This window comes from Lissotriton helveticus, chromosome 1_2 (assembly GCF_964261635.1).
Source record: "Lissotriton helveticus chromosome 1_2, aLisHel1.1, whole genome shotgun sequence".
Lineage (NCBI taxonomy): Eukaryota > Metazoa > Chordata > Amphibia > Caudata > Salamandridae > Lissotriton > Lissotriton helveticus.
Window position 1 is genome coordinate 53,759,047 of NC_136058.1, and position 16,182 is coordinate 53,775,228.

The window sequence follows — 16,182 nt, forward strand, 5'->3', positions numbered from 1 at the left end:
TTCCAGACAATCTAAATGATCACCCATTATAGTCCCAAAGCGCACTGCGCTATGTAAATGCAATTTCATTTAAACGGATTACGTGGAATGGGCGGAGCCCAACTTCAGTAATCAATCCACGTATGCAATCCTTGAATGAATCCAATCCACTCCAATTGTTCTTTTATTCAAATTGCAATCGTTTGAGATTCATTGTAACCAAATGTTTTCAAAATATATTATATTTTCTCTGAACAACTTAAAGTCCTCTCTTGTTGTCTACCAGGTCCAGATGCATTTCAGACAAACAGTCTTTCTTCGGGAGAAGTTATCTTAATATTTCTGAAACGCAAAACGTACCTTCAACTGAGTAAGGATAGTGTATGACTATTATAGACTGGCAGCCAATTGCTTAAAAGAGATTGTCCGAATTCTGAAAAGCGACAGCACAGAATACTTACGTTTTGGCCTGTCCAGATACTTGCTTCACGCATGAACGAGACGAAGTAGACTATTAAAAAATAAAAAATAATTATGCCCAGGGTTGTGAGGATGTAAAGTGCAGGGATGATAAATCGAGTGCACGGATGGGTGACTTTCATGTGACTATAACGGAAGAGCACTATGAAATGTAATGATTTACCACCATTCTGATTAGAAAATGCCTGAGACCTTAGTGAAGCCAAGTGCGTGTGTTTAAGATATTCGAACTGGTCTCTGAGAAGCCCACATAAAGTGATGATGGGATTGTAGCATGTGATGGCTTAAGTGATAATGCTGCTACTTTTATAATTGACATTTCTATGTACTGTGACGATAAGATTTAATTGTGATTGTATTGTACATAATGTAATTTGAGCATGATTCCGTCTAGATGTCTTAAAATGCACTATTGGCTTTATCAATTAATAACACAAGCACGACTGTAAATAGAATGCTATTATAAAGGAAGAGGTATAGCTATAACGCATCCAATAGAATATCTAACAATGGGCATCTGATGTGAAGCTTGTTTACATTCCCTCTCCCCTTCCCTTTTCACCTCCTTCTTTAAAAACTTTTTTGTTAAAATGTACTGTAAATTGATGTGCTTTTATGGTTTTTTATGATGAATCGAATAAAGACATGTATCTTTCTATTATAGACATGTGCCGCTTGATTAACTGGTGTTGAATACATGCAGTGCCCTCGTTGCTTTATCTAAACAGACCCATCTCATGCCGCAATGTTCATACACATTGTATAGATTATTGCTGTGGGGATCCGCACATCTCAAACAGCGCAGTATGGGCCTATAATTCTTGATCGTATGTAACGTCTGTGAGACGCCTAATCAATGCCATGCCAGGTTTACCAGGTGATTATTCCAGTGTCAGATGCCGAGTTTTAGGTTTAGGTATTCATGCGATCAGTATGTTGGACCGTGAGCCACCAAGTGAAGTCACGAGCGCAGCCTTGCTTTTGCTCTCCAGCCTGTGAATAAACTCATTGGGAAATATCCCCTCATGTAAATGTGCCCATGTCCTACCTGACCAGGCCTAACTTGCTACACCTTCGCTTCTTCTTCCAGATTCCAATAAAAAACAATTTGACTGTTTACTCGAGAGATAAACCCTCATTTTACCGCTATCCTAACCTGGGCGCGCATTTGAATATAAAGTGCTGTTCCACAATATGCCTCGCACAATATTGGTCTGCATTAATGATGCATAAGTACATGGCACTTCCGAGTCCCGGCGACTGCGGGGGAGCTGGAAATTAAAGCAGACATTGATTATACTCGAAGAATAACACTGGCGCTGCTGCTCTGTATGTGCGCCACCGCACTGGCGGGAAAATATATAATGATATAAAGGCATCTGTCTGTAAGCCTTGTTTATCATCTCGGGGAAACGCAACGCGGGCTGCCGTGCAGAGAGGATGGATGTGCGGCTCCTCCAACATTAATGCCTGAGTCGTATCATCAAAACACAACAGCACAGCCTCTCGTGGGCACTGCACTCTGCCACTGACACGAAGGGAGGAAATCGAACATTGCTCTGAATGCCTAATCTCTTCTCGCTGCATTAGGGAAGCCGCTCTTTCCACTGGGCTGGAATAATGGGCAGAAATAGCATTTGCCTTGCTGATTCTGAAGCAGTGTGGAGCATTTAACTGCATTGATGTGCCAAGAGCTTGCCTCAGAAGTGAAGTAAATATATTTTCACTGAGCTGTGAACATTGCAAGCTCGTCTCTAATAGATGCAGTAAGGGTGTTTAATTCTAAGTGTTTCATTTTCAGCTGTTCCAAATCTTTCACAGATGATAATTTCCACATTGTATCTCCTCGTGTGCCTACAAACTAACGATTTTCAGCCCCATGTGCTGAGAAATTAGGTGCACATTCTTCCGATTCCTGTACGGAGTGAGATGGTTCTGCTGTGGCTAATGTTTAATTGTTCTTAATCGTTGTCAAGGGGCTAACAAATGCATCAAAATGGACCTCAAACCCGCCAAAGAAGCCTATTTTTTTGTTATTTTTTCAAGTTCTTTCAAGGAATGAAGTCCACTATCATACTCTATGCAGCGGTAATATCCTTGCCATTGAGCCCTAACATCCTGGGATATATTTACAAGGGGATAGCACCACTAGACCATGACACTATGCCCTTCTCCATATTTAAAAAGCTGTATTAAGCCACTTTTTGTGGCATAACACCGCCTTGTAAATACAGCCCCTTTACACGCATGACTTTGCATGAAAGGGGCATGCAATGGTTGTTGCTGTGCGGGTTGCACTGCAACACACATTGCTTTTTGATCCTGCTCCAGATTTACAAGGAAGTGTAAATCTGAGGCAGAGCCAAAGACTAACGTCATGCAAGGGCAGGCATTAGAATGGCACTACGAGGAGATATACTTTTATTCTGCAATACACATTGAAAGAGCAAAGCGCCATTAATGATTGTTTATGTGTAGGAAGGTGTGCCTTTTTGCTCATAAACAATTATTAAAATAATGAGGATTTGCAACTTCTATGTGTGCTGCAAAATGCAGAACACTTAGAAAGAAGTAATAATTATTGATTGTTTATGTGCAGGAAGGGACATCTTACTGAACACAATGATTCCCTGCAAAACAGGCACCCACGCATATGGTGGATGGGTGCCTGCGCTGGCTCTAGGCAGCTCATTTTATCACCAGCGCTAGGGAAAATACAGAGGTGCACCGTATTGTTGTAAATATGACGCCTCCCTGCATTTTGGAAATGTTGGTGTGCCGCACTGCCAAATTTGGTGCAGTTCCACGCTTCATCTTTTTTTTGTAAATAAGCCCCCTGTTTTTTGCAAAACTTTGCAGGGCCCACGATCCCAAAGGACCCCTGGAACTGCTCATCTGGTGCCTTTCACGGCTCCCTTAATGTGCGTTGAGATTCTAAAGACCTCTCACCGGTGTAGCCCCTTGAACCCTCTCAGTGCAAACTTTGACTAGTAGCAGCAATTATAGATTTCAGAATGTAGTATTTGAACAAAGTGATGATGTCTACGGACCTTCCCCATTAAACTAAATCCAATTGTTTGGAACAGATGCACACACTCTTAATGTTTATTTTTTTAAATAGCAAGACAGTTTGCAGATATTATCTACTTAAATTTTGCAATAAAGAACAGAAACATTTGATTGTGCATGGACTGTGGATAATTTGCAATATATTTAAGGCACATCAGTGTTTTTTATTTTTAGTTTGTGATTTTTTGAACAGCACTGCTTACCTCCCAGGATACTGAGTGATGGGATACTGATGGATAAAAGTGGCACTCCAGGTGAACAGGTAGATCAAATAAGACAGACTGAGTCCGTCTCCTTAAGTACAGGATGTGTAGGGCCTGGAAAAACACTGATGGGACAGCCCTGGAGGGCTTGTTGATAGCCTCCAGGCCACTTTTGCAAACCAATGTGAGTAAAGCCTCCATCGAATACACTGAATGGCTTGATAAAGCCTGTCACAGACTAGTTCCACCCAAAAAGTGTCGACCTACTAGGCCTGTACCCTCGGCCCCATGGTACTCAGCTGAGCTTAGAGAAAAGAAAACCATATGTAAAAAGCTAGAAAGGATCTGGCGAGTGAATTATCACAAACTGGACAAAGAGAGATTACAAACCAGCCTCAGGCCATATAATGAGCACATTAGGAAAGCCAAGAGCGATTTTTATACGGAGAAAATCGAGAAGGCTAAGAACTCAGCAAAGGAACTTTTCGACACAGTGGTCAGTTTAACCTCCCCGAAATTGGTGGCTGTACCCCCCAAGATCGAATTCTGTCAATCACTGGCTGACTTCTTTTTAAATAAAGTTCAAGTAATCTTTTCCACACTTGAACGGCAAGTGACTTTGAGTAGGGCAGAGGATCTACAAAGTGCCCTCCCGGCTGGGACATTGGTGGAAACTTTTGCAGCCTTCAAGCCTGTAAACTCAGATGAGGTCTTAAAACTTTTGATGGAAACCAAGTCCGGCTCACCTCAAGATCCTTGCCCCACGTCAATTGCAAAGCTGGCAGCCGTCACTATTGCAGACTCTCTAACCGGTATTTTTAATTTAATGTTTGAAAAAGGTGACTTTCCCTCAGTATGGAAGCGGGCATCCATCAGTCCACTACTCAAAAAACCTTCATTGGACACTATGGACCCAAACAGCTACAGACCAATTGCCAGACTACCTCTACCTGCAAAACTGGTTGAGAAAATCATGAACTCCCAGCTCTGCTCCTTTCTGCGTCACCCAAAGGGTTTAGACCCGGCTCAACACGGGTTTAGAGAGGGACACAGCACTGAGACCGCCCTGATTAAATCTACAGAGGAGATCCGGAAGGTGCTTGACGATGGGGGCCAAGCAGTGCTGATCCTTTTGGATTTGACAGCGGCCTTCGATACGGTTCACCATGCTTTGCTGGTGGACCGGCTGGCGGGCTGCGGGATCCAGGGGCAGGCACTTAACATCTTGAAGGCCTTCCTGAAAGACCGGGTACAAGTGGTGGCTATGGGGGACATCGAATCAAGACCTTTCGAACTCCCCGGGGGGGTCCCTCAAGGATCCTCCCTTAGCCCCACTTTATTTAATATCTATGTATCCTCTCTTGCTCCAGTGATCAGAGCCTTCGGGTTTGAGTTAACCTCGTATGCAGACGATATCCAGATCGTGGTCTCGGTGCATCCGGAGAAAGAGCTGGGGGTGGCAGCCCGGCTTCAGGAATGTATGTCTGCTGTCAGTTCTTGGACGGCAAAAAGTTGTTTAAAACTCAACTCCTCCAAGACTGAGGTGATTGTCTTTGGGTCCAACCCAAATCTCTGGAGTCCAAGATGGTGGCCAACAGATATGGGAGACCCGCCCGCTCCAGCTCAAAAGGTAAAAAATCTGGGAGTCATCATAGACAGCCAACTCTCTTTCAAACCCCAAGTTATGGCGTTGACCTCGTCCATATTTTGGCTCTTGAAAACCATTAGGAAAGTGCTCCCCTTCTTACCTGAGGGAAGCAAAAAGACGGTGGTGACGGCACTTGTTCTCTCGCGCCTCGACTATTGTAATAGTCTTTTTCTCGAGGCCCAACAGGGAGTGTTGAATAAGTTGCAGGTCCTACAAAACGCGGCAGCCCGCCTTATTGGAGGTCTGCCCAAATTTGCCTCAGCTACCAAGGAACTGGAGAAATTGCATTGGCTCCCGATGCGAAAGAGGATCATGTTTAAAGCCCTCTGCATTGTCTTTAAGGCACTGCATGGATTGGGTCCAGTGTCTCTTCAGGATCATTTCCAATGGTACAGACCAGAGAGACAGCTGAGGTCTGCCAGTATGGGACTGATAAAAATAGCTCGGATCAGGAAGACACGCTGGGGGGGCAGGGGTTTTGTCCGAGGAGCAGCAAAGGCTTGGAACTCCCTCCCCTTGACCCTTAAATCAATCACCAATTTGTCAGCTTTCAGAAAACATCTCAAAACATGGCTTTTTACCCTCTAGCCGGGGAATCTTAAGCTCAGGGAGTTACCACTTCAGCGCCAGGACACCGGTTGGTATTAGCGCGCTTTATAAGTGTTATAATAAATAAATTAATAAATAAATAATACAGATCAACAGGAACATTGGGGTCCATTATGATGACGGGCGGACTTTGTCCGCCCGTCACCATAGTGGGGAACGGGACCGCCCGCCATAAGGGCGGGGGTCCCGTGGAGGGAATTAGGATGTGCCCGCCACAGTGGCGGGCACATCCTGTAGTTTTAGCATTGTGGCGGGCGGTGCCCTCTGCACCGCCCGCCACAATGCTAAAAATGCTTTTTTGCATTTGCATATGCAAAGTGGCAGGCACCGCGCGGTGCCTGCCGCTTTGCATATGCAAATGTGGGGGGTACCATAGGTACCCCCCATGTGCCCCCCAACAGTGGTGGCAACCTGGGGGCCCTGCAGGGGGCCCCCGCAGCAAGCCCCGCCTGCCTTTCCGTGGCGGCATTGCGGCCGCGGAAAGGCCTCTACTTGGTGCCATTGTAATATGGCTGGCGGTGTCCATTGGACACCGCCACCATTTAATCCATTAATTGGATAGTCTTTGGCATCTGACCAGCTCATCCTGTTAGGTTACTTTCAGTCAATCCTGAGCATATTACTGTTTGTGTGAAAAGCATTTTCGAGGTGGAGGGTAGGTGCTTTCCAAAGAAATTAACAAGGACAGTCAACCCTTCCTATTTTCTCCTATGCTATTTGTTTGCTTTCAAGACCTGTCTGGGCAATTACAAATGTTTTCCTGTCTGGGAAATGACACAACGTTTCCTGACAAAAAGAAAACACCTAGATATTGTGCCTGACCAGGTGCACATAGGCAGCTGCCCTATTGGTGGATTTGGGGAATGAGGGAAATGGCTTCCTTCCCAGAAACTTCTATGAAGAGAGAAACTCAATATGTTTGGTTATAATTTGGAGCAGTTAAATGCCCCCTGGCTTTGATTTGTAATGGACTACTGCCTGACTTCCTGGATGTGGAAATGTAGGCTTGAGCTCCCCATCAGCACATTGACCATTGTCTTCAAAAGAGACCTGCATGGACCCTCCTCTTGTGTTGAAAGCAAACCATTTGTTTGATCTGCAGTCTGCATGTCCAAGAATCATGGTGTCTTGCGTGGTTCCACGGTTCCCTTGTCTCAGGGAATGTTGATTGAAGCCTGAAGCTGCTGGCTGCAATTTCACCAAGGAGCTTCCTTCTTCCAAGCTCCTAGACCCCTTCTGCTGCTATTGCTCCTCCAGCTCCAAAATGTTAATCACTTGTATGAGCATTTGCAGATGCCTTTTTAAGCTGATCTGTAACTAGTCCAGTTTAGGTTCCTTTCCTCTTTCTTGCCATTTCCATGGCTTTTTTCTTCTTGATTCCCTTCTGGTTTTCCCAATCCTATGTGTTTCCTGTCATGTGAGGTTTGATGATGTCATTTTCTTTTCTCTTACTATATAAAGGCTTCAGTCTGGTTAGAGGGTGTGTCGCAAGAAAGCAGTGTTCCTTTCCATTTTCCTCAATCCCTCCTCTTGCTGATCCTTACTCCTCGCTCCTGAAGAATTAGACTATTGGATTTCGGATTTCTGGTTTTCTTCAATCATTTGAAGTCTTTGTAAAGCAATGAAGTTTTTTAACCATTGGTGTTTTCCTCGTGAGAAGGTGGCAGCTTCTTGAGTGCACTTGAATAACACATATTCCAGTGATTGGTGACTACATGGCTTACCGAAACAGTTGCCCATACATTGGACAGCTGAAGTACTGGACCGAATAATGGGTAATTGTCCAGACCTAAACCCCATTTCCACAAAAAAGCGCTGCTGCCCGAATTACTGCTTCAGTTGTTGTTAACTTTGTCTATGTGGAAGCCCCAGCCCAAGTATTTTGGAGATGTAGGCTCATAGCCTAGAAGTCTTCTACACCCCACACCAAGGATCAGAAAAGGGCTGACTAACAAACCAACTACTATAAGTGCAAGTGAATCGTGCAGTGACAAAGTCTGCTGAGGACATTCACTCACTACACTACCTTTCATTGTTTTTGTTAATCTGCAACCTTGCCTTGTGTGCAGATATCCAGCATCTGAGTGATCTGCATGCTAGCCAGATCACAAAGGGCCTCTGCATACAGCAGTATGCTAATTTGAAACCCTTGGGTTAAAAATCATTGTTCATTGGGTCCAACAGCAGTATTTCACCTTTCTACATTAAGGATAGCCACTTTGTCTACAGAGCCGCTTTTCAATAGTTTCTAGGGATGACAGTTCACAAGAATTCCCAATGCTAAGGGGACCACACCACCCAATCTGCAGGAAGATAGACTTATTTTCCTACACCCTTTATTGCACTTTCCTGAACCATAAGACTTTACATATTCATTTGAAAGATTAACATTTAACAGTGTTATCCTCCATCATTTTATTTTATTTGCTTTAACCAGTTTTAGTGAGAAGAATGAGAACATAAATGTTGTTATTGAAAATTGTGATTGCCAACCATCTCTGTTTATACACTTTTCATGCAAGATCTAATCATTTACAGTATTTGCACTTATATTTTATTGTGTTTTGTTGTTTCCAAGAGTGTTCTGTATTTGCATATTTGTTAAAAATATTGAATTGTTCTTTGTGGCTCTGCTTGAGAACCACTAGCATGAATAATGGATTCAAATTCAGTAATTTACTGCTATGACGCAGCAGTAGTTGCTAACTAAAGTTGTTACCCATAGTTGCTACATCACACACAAATTACATGATGCTCCGATTGAGCTTTCTAAGAACTTATGGTGGGGTTGGGTGGCAGGAGGCCAGATATTTTTGTTAAGATTATGGATACAGACGAAGTGCCAAGTTATATATGGCTACCCAATGACTCCTTTGCCCCTGCGTACTAGTAAGAAGCAAGAGCAGATGGTTTTGGGGGCCATGAATGGTGCACATACAGAATATTGAGTTTTAAATATCGACATACACAAATATCGAGGTGGAAATATTGTGATACAGGAATATCGACAGCAACAATATCGTGGTCAAGAATATCGACTTTAAGGTAAGAAATATTGTTTTTGATAAAATCCAAGTAAGTAATATCATTTTCAAAAATATGTTGTTTAAAATGTCAATGTTTAAATTAGTGTAATGTATTTTAGTATGTATTTTGAAAGTATGTGGTCTATTTTTTTGTATAAGTATAATTAAATTATGCATTTAGTTCTGTAGCAGGTTGTGGGTTTGTAGGGAAATAGGGTGGGAAGTAATTTAATTATAATAAATTGATTAGATTTTATTATTAGTATTTATTTGGTTTAGATTGTATAGTGTCAATTGTGGGAATTATTTTATTATTAATTATTAATTACTATTTAATTTTTATTAACTAATTAATTGGCAATTATTGTTTTATTTTTTAAGGAGTGGGTTACAGGTTTATAGAGGAATTGGGCGGGAAGTAATTTAATTTTAAAACATTATTTCATATTTTTTATTTATTAGTATTTATTTAATTTAGATTTTATAGCATTAATTGTGTGAAATAATGTATTATTAATTAATTATTCATTGATTGTTTATTATTATTTAATTGATAATTATGTTAAATATATCATTTTTGTAGGATCGGGTTGTGGGATTTTAGGGTAATAGGGTGGGAAGTAATTTAATTTTAATACATTTATATATTAATATTTATTTAATTTATAATTTATAGTATTAATTGTGGGATTTAATTTATTAATATTTATTTATCAATGGTTAATTAATATTGATTATTTAATTATTTGGTCATTAATTATGTTAATTGCATATTTCTTGGGAATGGGTGGTGGTGTTTATAGGGGAATAGGGTAGGAATTAATTTATTTTAAAATATTAAAATAATTATTTGGTAAATAATGGTAATTACTTAATTAAAAATTGAAAATGGCAATTGGGTAATTAATTTGAGATGTGAGTTGTGGAGTTTATAGTGGTAAAAAGGGTGGGAAGTACATTATTTTCAATTAATTAATAAGTTGTTAATTGATAATGTAATAATGTGAAATTAGTTATGAAATTGTGTAATGATTTTTAGATGTGTGTTGTGGTGTTTATTGGGGTAGAGGGTGGAAAGTATTTTAGGTTTTATTAATTAATAATTAGTTTCTCATTATGATTCATTTATTATTTGATAAATAATAATGGTAATTCTTTATTTTTATTTTGTGTGCGGAGTTTGGTTTTATAGGGGTAATGTTTTGTGAGTACATTAATTTGAAACGACATTTTTTTAAATTAATATTTTTTATTTGATTATTAATTATGTTAATTATGGAGGTACACTTTTGTATTAGAAATTTAGATGTGTGTTGTGATTTGTGTGGATAGGGTAGGAAATACAAATTTTATTTAATAATTAATGTTTTTGATTATTATTAATTTCTATTAAATATAGTTATTTGTTTGAAAGTTTTTTATTTGTCTAAAAGACTGTAAGTTATTTTTTAGATGTTTTTAACATTATAATATGTTTCTATCTTTTTTAATTTTTATATATGTGTTTTTCTTTGTTTTTAACATTTTTTGTATTGTAGTAGGAATATTAATTTGTACTCCTCCACTATCCAACACTGTCCCTACTGTTGCACTCACTGGAGTGGGAATAGTACATTTTATCCCTCTGCAATCCAACACTTTCCCTACTGTTGCACTCACTGGAGTGAGAATAGTAATATTTATATCTACACTATCCAACATTTTCACTTCTGTTGCACTAACTGGAGTGGGAATAGTAATTCTAACTCCTCTGCTATCCAACATTTTCCCTACTGTTGCATTCAGTTGAGAGGGAATAGTAATTTCTACCCCTCCGCTATCCAGCACTTTCTTTACGGTTGCACTCACTGGAGTGGGAATAGTAAATTATTCCCCCTCGCTATGCAATATTTTCCCTACTGTTGCATTCACTGGAGTGGGAATAGTAATTGTTACCTCTCCTCTATCCAACACTTTCCCTACTGTTGCACTCACTGGAGTGGTAATAGTAACTTGTGCCACTCCGCTATCCAGCACTTTCCCTACTGTTGCACCCTCTGGAGTGGGAATAGTAATTTTTACCCTTTCGATATCCAACAATATCACTTCTGTTGCACTCACTGGAGGGGGAATATTAAGTTTCACGCCTCCGCTATCCATCACTTTCCTTACTGTTGCACTCACTGGAGTGGGAATAGTAATTTTTACCCCTCCGTTATCCAACACTTTTCCTACTGTTGCGCTCACTGGAGTGGGATTAGTACATTTCTCCCCTCTGCTATCCAACATTTTCCCTACTGTTGCACTCACTGGAGTGGGAATAGTAATTTTTTCCCCACCACAATCCAACACTTTCCCTACTGTTGCACTCACTGGAGTGGGAATAGTAACTTGTACCACTCCGCTATCCAGCACTTTCCCTACTGTTGCACCCTCTGGAGTGGGAATAGTAATTTTTACCCTTTCAATATCCAACATTATCACTTCTGTTGCACTCACTGGAGTGGGAATATTACGTTTTACCCCTCTGCTATCCATCACTTTCTGTACTGTTGCACTAACTGGAGTGGGAATAGTAAATTTTACCCCTCCGTTATCCAACACTTTTCCTACTATTGCACTCACTGGAGTGGGAATAGTAAATTTCTCCCCTCTGTTATCCAATATTTTCCCTACTGTTGCACTCACTGGAGTGGGAATAGTAATTTTTTCCCCACCACAATCCAACACTTTCCCTACTGTTGCACTCACTGGAGTGGGAATAGTAATTTTTTCCCCTCAACTCACCAAGACTTTCACTACAGTTGCACTCAATCGAGTGCAAAATGTAAGTTTAGAAATGATTGAATATATTAATATTTTAATTTATAATATCATTTTTTAGTTAGATTTTATGTTATAGATGTATATGTATATATATATATATTCACTGAAAAAACCATAGCTTTCAGCCAGGTTATAGTTAGGAATTAGCATTATTTTTTTTGGTGCTAATTTACTGTAAAAATCATAGGTTTCGCACATGTTATAGTTAGCTGGACATTTCACTCATACAAAACCATTGAAATTTCCCCGTTATAGTTAGTTCAGCTAACTATAACTCGCGCGCCCGCAATCCACTGCTGATGACGTCACATATTACATCACTCATGACATGGTCAGTGACATCACTCATGACATCACTGATGACATCACTCATGACATCACTGATGACATCATCCAATGAATGCGTGTCTTTCTGAAAAATAAATATTTTTTATATATGTATATCTAAAGGGTAATGGAAGAATAAATGGGTAAATAAGTGTCTAAATGTTTTTTTTTGTAAAATTAATTGTATAACTGACTTATTAAGTATATCTTAGTGAATACATGTATTAGCGAGTAATGTTTAAATATGTAAATATCTGTATCAGTGTCTCACTTTGTTTATAAGTGGCTGCATGAGTTAGTGAGTAGCTACATGAGTGTCTCTATGAGTTATTAGTTGATTTTTTGAGTATCAGAATGAATGTCTGTATGGTTTGGTGGGGGTATTACTTAGCACACAGATGCATGAATGACTGACTCACTGTTTGTATGTGTTTTGAAGACAGCATGTGTGCAGGACTGTATGGGTGGATGAGTGTGTGTATGGGTGTGTTAGTGAGTGAATGACTGCCTCAATAGTGTTTTTATGAGTAAGTGCATATGTTTTAAACTAGTGTATGTGAGTATTGATGTATATAGGTAAGGATATATGAGTGACAGATTGGAAGAGTTCCTGTATAAATAAGTATGTGTTTCTATAACTGATTGTATAAGAGAGTAAGTATGTGTGCGTTTCTGTTGAAATAAGTGTAGTGGTGTGTGTAGAGCTGTATATGCAATTAAATGGATGTTTGATAGTTTATTTTCATGTGTGAGTATGCGTGTGAGTAACTCTATGTATAAGTGTAGGTTTGTAATAGGATGTATAGATGTATGAGTACATATGATGAGTGAGTACATGTATGAGTGACTATATAGAACTATTGGTGAATGAGGGGATGTGTATGTAGATTTTGGAACTACTGAATAGGTTGATCTAACTGGTATTGGTATCTCAATTTTTTTGAAAATGTTTGTTTCTATTTTTTAATGTGTGTATCAAGGGTTATATTACGCTGAGAGGAGGTCTGCCACTCTTTCACAAGGATGATGTCATCCATGATGTCATTTGAGATGTCATCAGTGATGTCATCAGTGATGTCACTGACCATGTCATGAGTGATGTAATATGTGACGTCATCAGCAGTGGATTGCGGGCACGCGAGTTATAGTTACCTGAACTAACTATAACGGGGGAATTTCAATGGTTTTGTATGAGTGACATGTCCAGCTAACTATAACATGTGTCAAACCTATGGTTTTTTCAATGAATATATATATATATATATATATATATATATATATATATATATATATATATATATATATATATATATTCACTGAAAAAAACATAGGTTTGACACCAGTTATAGTTAGCTGGCGTCACATATTACATCACTCATGACATCACTGATGACACCGTCCTTGTGACACAGTGACAGACCTCCTTTCACTGTAATCTAACCCTTGAAACGCATATTCAAAAATAGAAACTAAAATTTTCAAAAAAATGGAGATACCCATACCAGTTACAACAACCAATTCAATAATTCCACCATCTATATACACATGCACTAATTCACCAACAGTTCTATATAGTCACTCATACATATATTCACTAATCATATGTAGTGATACACCTACACATCCTGTTACACACCGACAGTCATCCAAAAGTTATTCACACACATACTCACACATGCAAATAAACTATTGAACATCCATTTATTTGCATAAACAGCTATACACACACTACCACTTTACTTCTAAGGAAACTTACACATACTTACTTTCTTAAAAAATCACTTATAGAAACACATACTAATTTAAACAGGAACTCTTACAATCCATCACTCTCACATACAGTCACTTATATACATCAATATTCACATATACTACATTAAAACATATGTAGTTACTGATAAAGACACTAATAAGACAGTCATTCACTCACTAACACAGACATATGCACACTAATCCACCCATACAGTACTGCACATATGCTGTCTTCAAAACACATACAAACAGAGACTCAGTCATTCTTGCATCTATGTAGTAAGTAATACCCCCACCAAACCATGCAAACACTCATACTGATACTAAGAAAATCATCTAATAACCTATATACATACACATGTACCTACTCATCAACCCATGCAGCCACTTATACACAAAGTGAAACACTAATACATATATTTAAATATTTAAGCATTACTCAGTAATATATGTATTCACTAAGATATTCAATAATATATACATATATAACACATATTTATTTTTCAGAAAGACACACATTCACTGGATGGTGTCATCGGTGATGTCATGAGTGATGTAATATGTGACGTCATCAGCAGTGCATTACACGCGCAAGTTATAGTGAGTCCAACTAACTATAACGTGGAATTTCATTGGTTTTATATCAGTAAAATTTCCAGCTAACTATAACTGGTGTCAAACCTATGGTTTTTTCAGTGAATTTCATAGGTTTTGTAAATGCTACTTCCTAACTATAACGTGTGTAAAACCTATGGTTTTTTTCAGTGAATTTCATTGGTTTTTAAAATGCTAATTCACAAATATCTCGTGTATACAACCTATACTTTTGTCAATAAAGTTCTGGCAATATTTTTTTCAGAAACAAGCCGTTTTCTTCACTGTTCAAGTTGCATAGAGACTCCTTGTAAAGCGATACAGAATTAGAAAGTCTGTACCTTGCCTTTTTTTCAACGCATTAAAATTTGCCTGTAAATAAAAATAGCCTTTCTAAACTTTCGTGCACGACCCGGTGTGCGCACTCTCGGCAACAGTTCTCAATAAAATGGATAGCGCATTTCCAGGCTTTCGTGCGCGACCGACTGCGCGCACCCGCCTATATATTTAGTGAAAACTTTGCAATCTGAACTTATTGAATTTCTTTATAGACCCATCAAAGAACTTATACTACGTCAAAGAGACTAAACCTAGGCTTCTTTTTTAATATTATGAACATTTTCATTAAATGGAGCCGAATGTCTTTTTAAACTTTCGTGTGTGACCGAATGTACACACCTTGGTATTTTTAAAAAAAATATAAAAGGTTTTATACTTTAACAATTGTATGCTTGAAGATATATTAAATCCGGATATGTTTGGATTTACTCCTTTTCACGTTTTGAAACTTCGCTGAATTAGACTGCTACTTCCAAATGGCGTACGTGACCAGATACTATCACCGCGTACACGTCCTGAGACGCGCATGTGAAGTCATGTGACTTGAAAACAACACTTCCAATTGGTTCTTAGTAGTTTCTATTCTGCAATTTACACGGAGAACTCCACCCACTTCTCTCACTATCTTTTCTACTCTCAAAAGAGAACGACGTTCAACACCCTTCGGAAGACTTTGCTGAAATGGCTGCCGCCCCGCATTCATCTTCCGAATCTGAAGGAAATGAGCGACTACCTTTAAAAAGAAAAAAGGAATCTTTTATTTGGCAATTTTTCACTTATCCTGAAGAACAAAAGAAAGTGAATGCTCCAAAAGTTACCTGCACGATATGCAATTCGGTTCTCTCAAGAGGAAATCCAAGAAAAAAATATTCCTTTTCCATACATACCATGGTGCGGCATGTCAAACAAGTGCACCCTGTGGAATTTGCAAAGGCATCGAGCCATGTGTCATGTGACTTGAAAACAACACTTCCAATTGGTTCTTAGTAGTTTCTATTCTGCAATTTACACGGAGAACTCCACCCACTTCTCTCACTATCTTTTCTACTCTCAAAAGAGAACAACGTTCAACATCTTTCGAAAGACTTTCTTTTCACGCGATAATGTGAAATACTGAGATTGTTACAGGATTTTCTATAAGATATGTGTTCCCATTTCTGTTGAAGCACTAACACCGTGGAAAATTCCACCGATAGTAGTGATATTTTTAACGCCGAGCACCGGCGATTTTTATCACTTAGAAGCCTTCCTATTATGAAGGTTTATCTCCTAAGTCTCTGATTCTCAAACTGTGCAACGCGTCTCCCCTGTGTGCCGTAATGAAGTGCTAGGGGTGCCGCCCACACTCTAG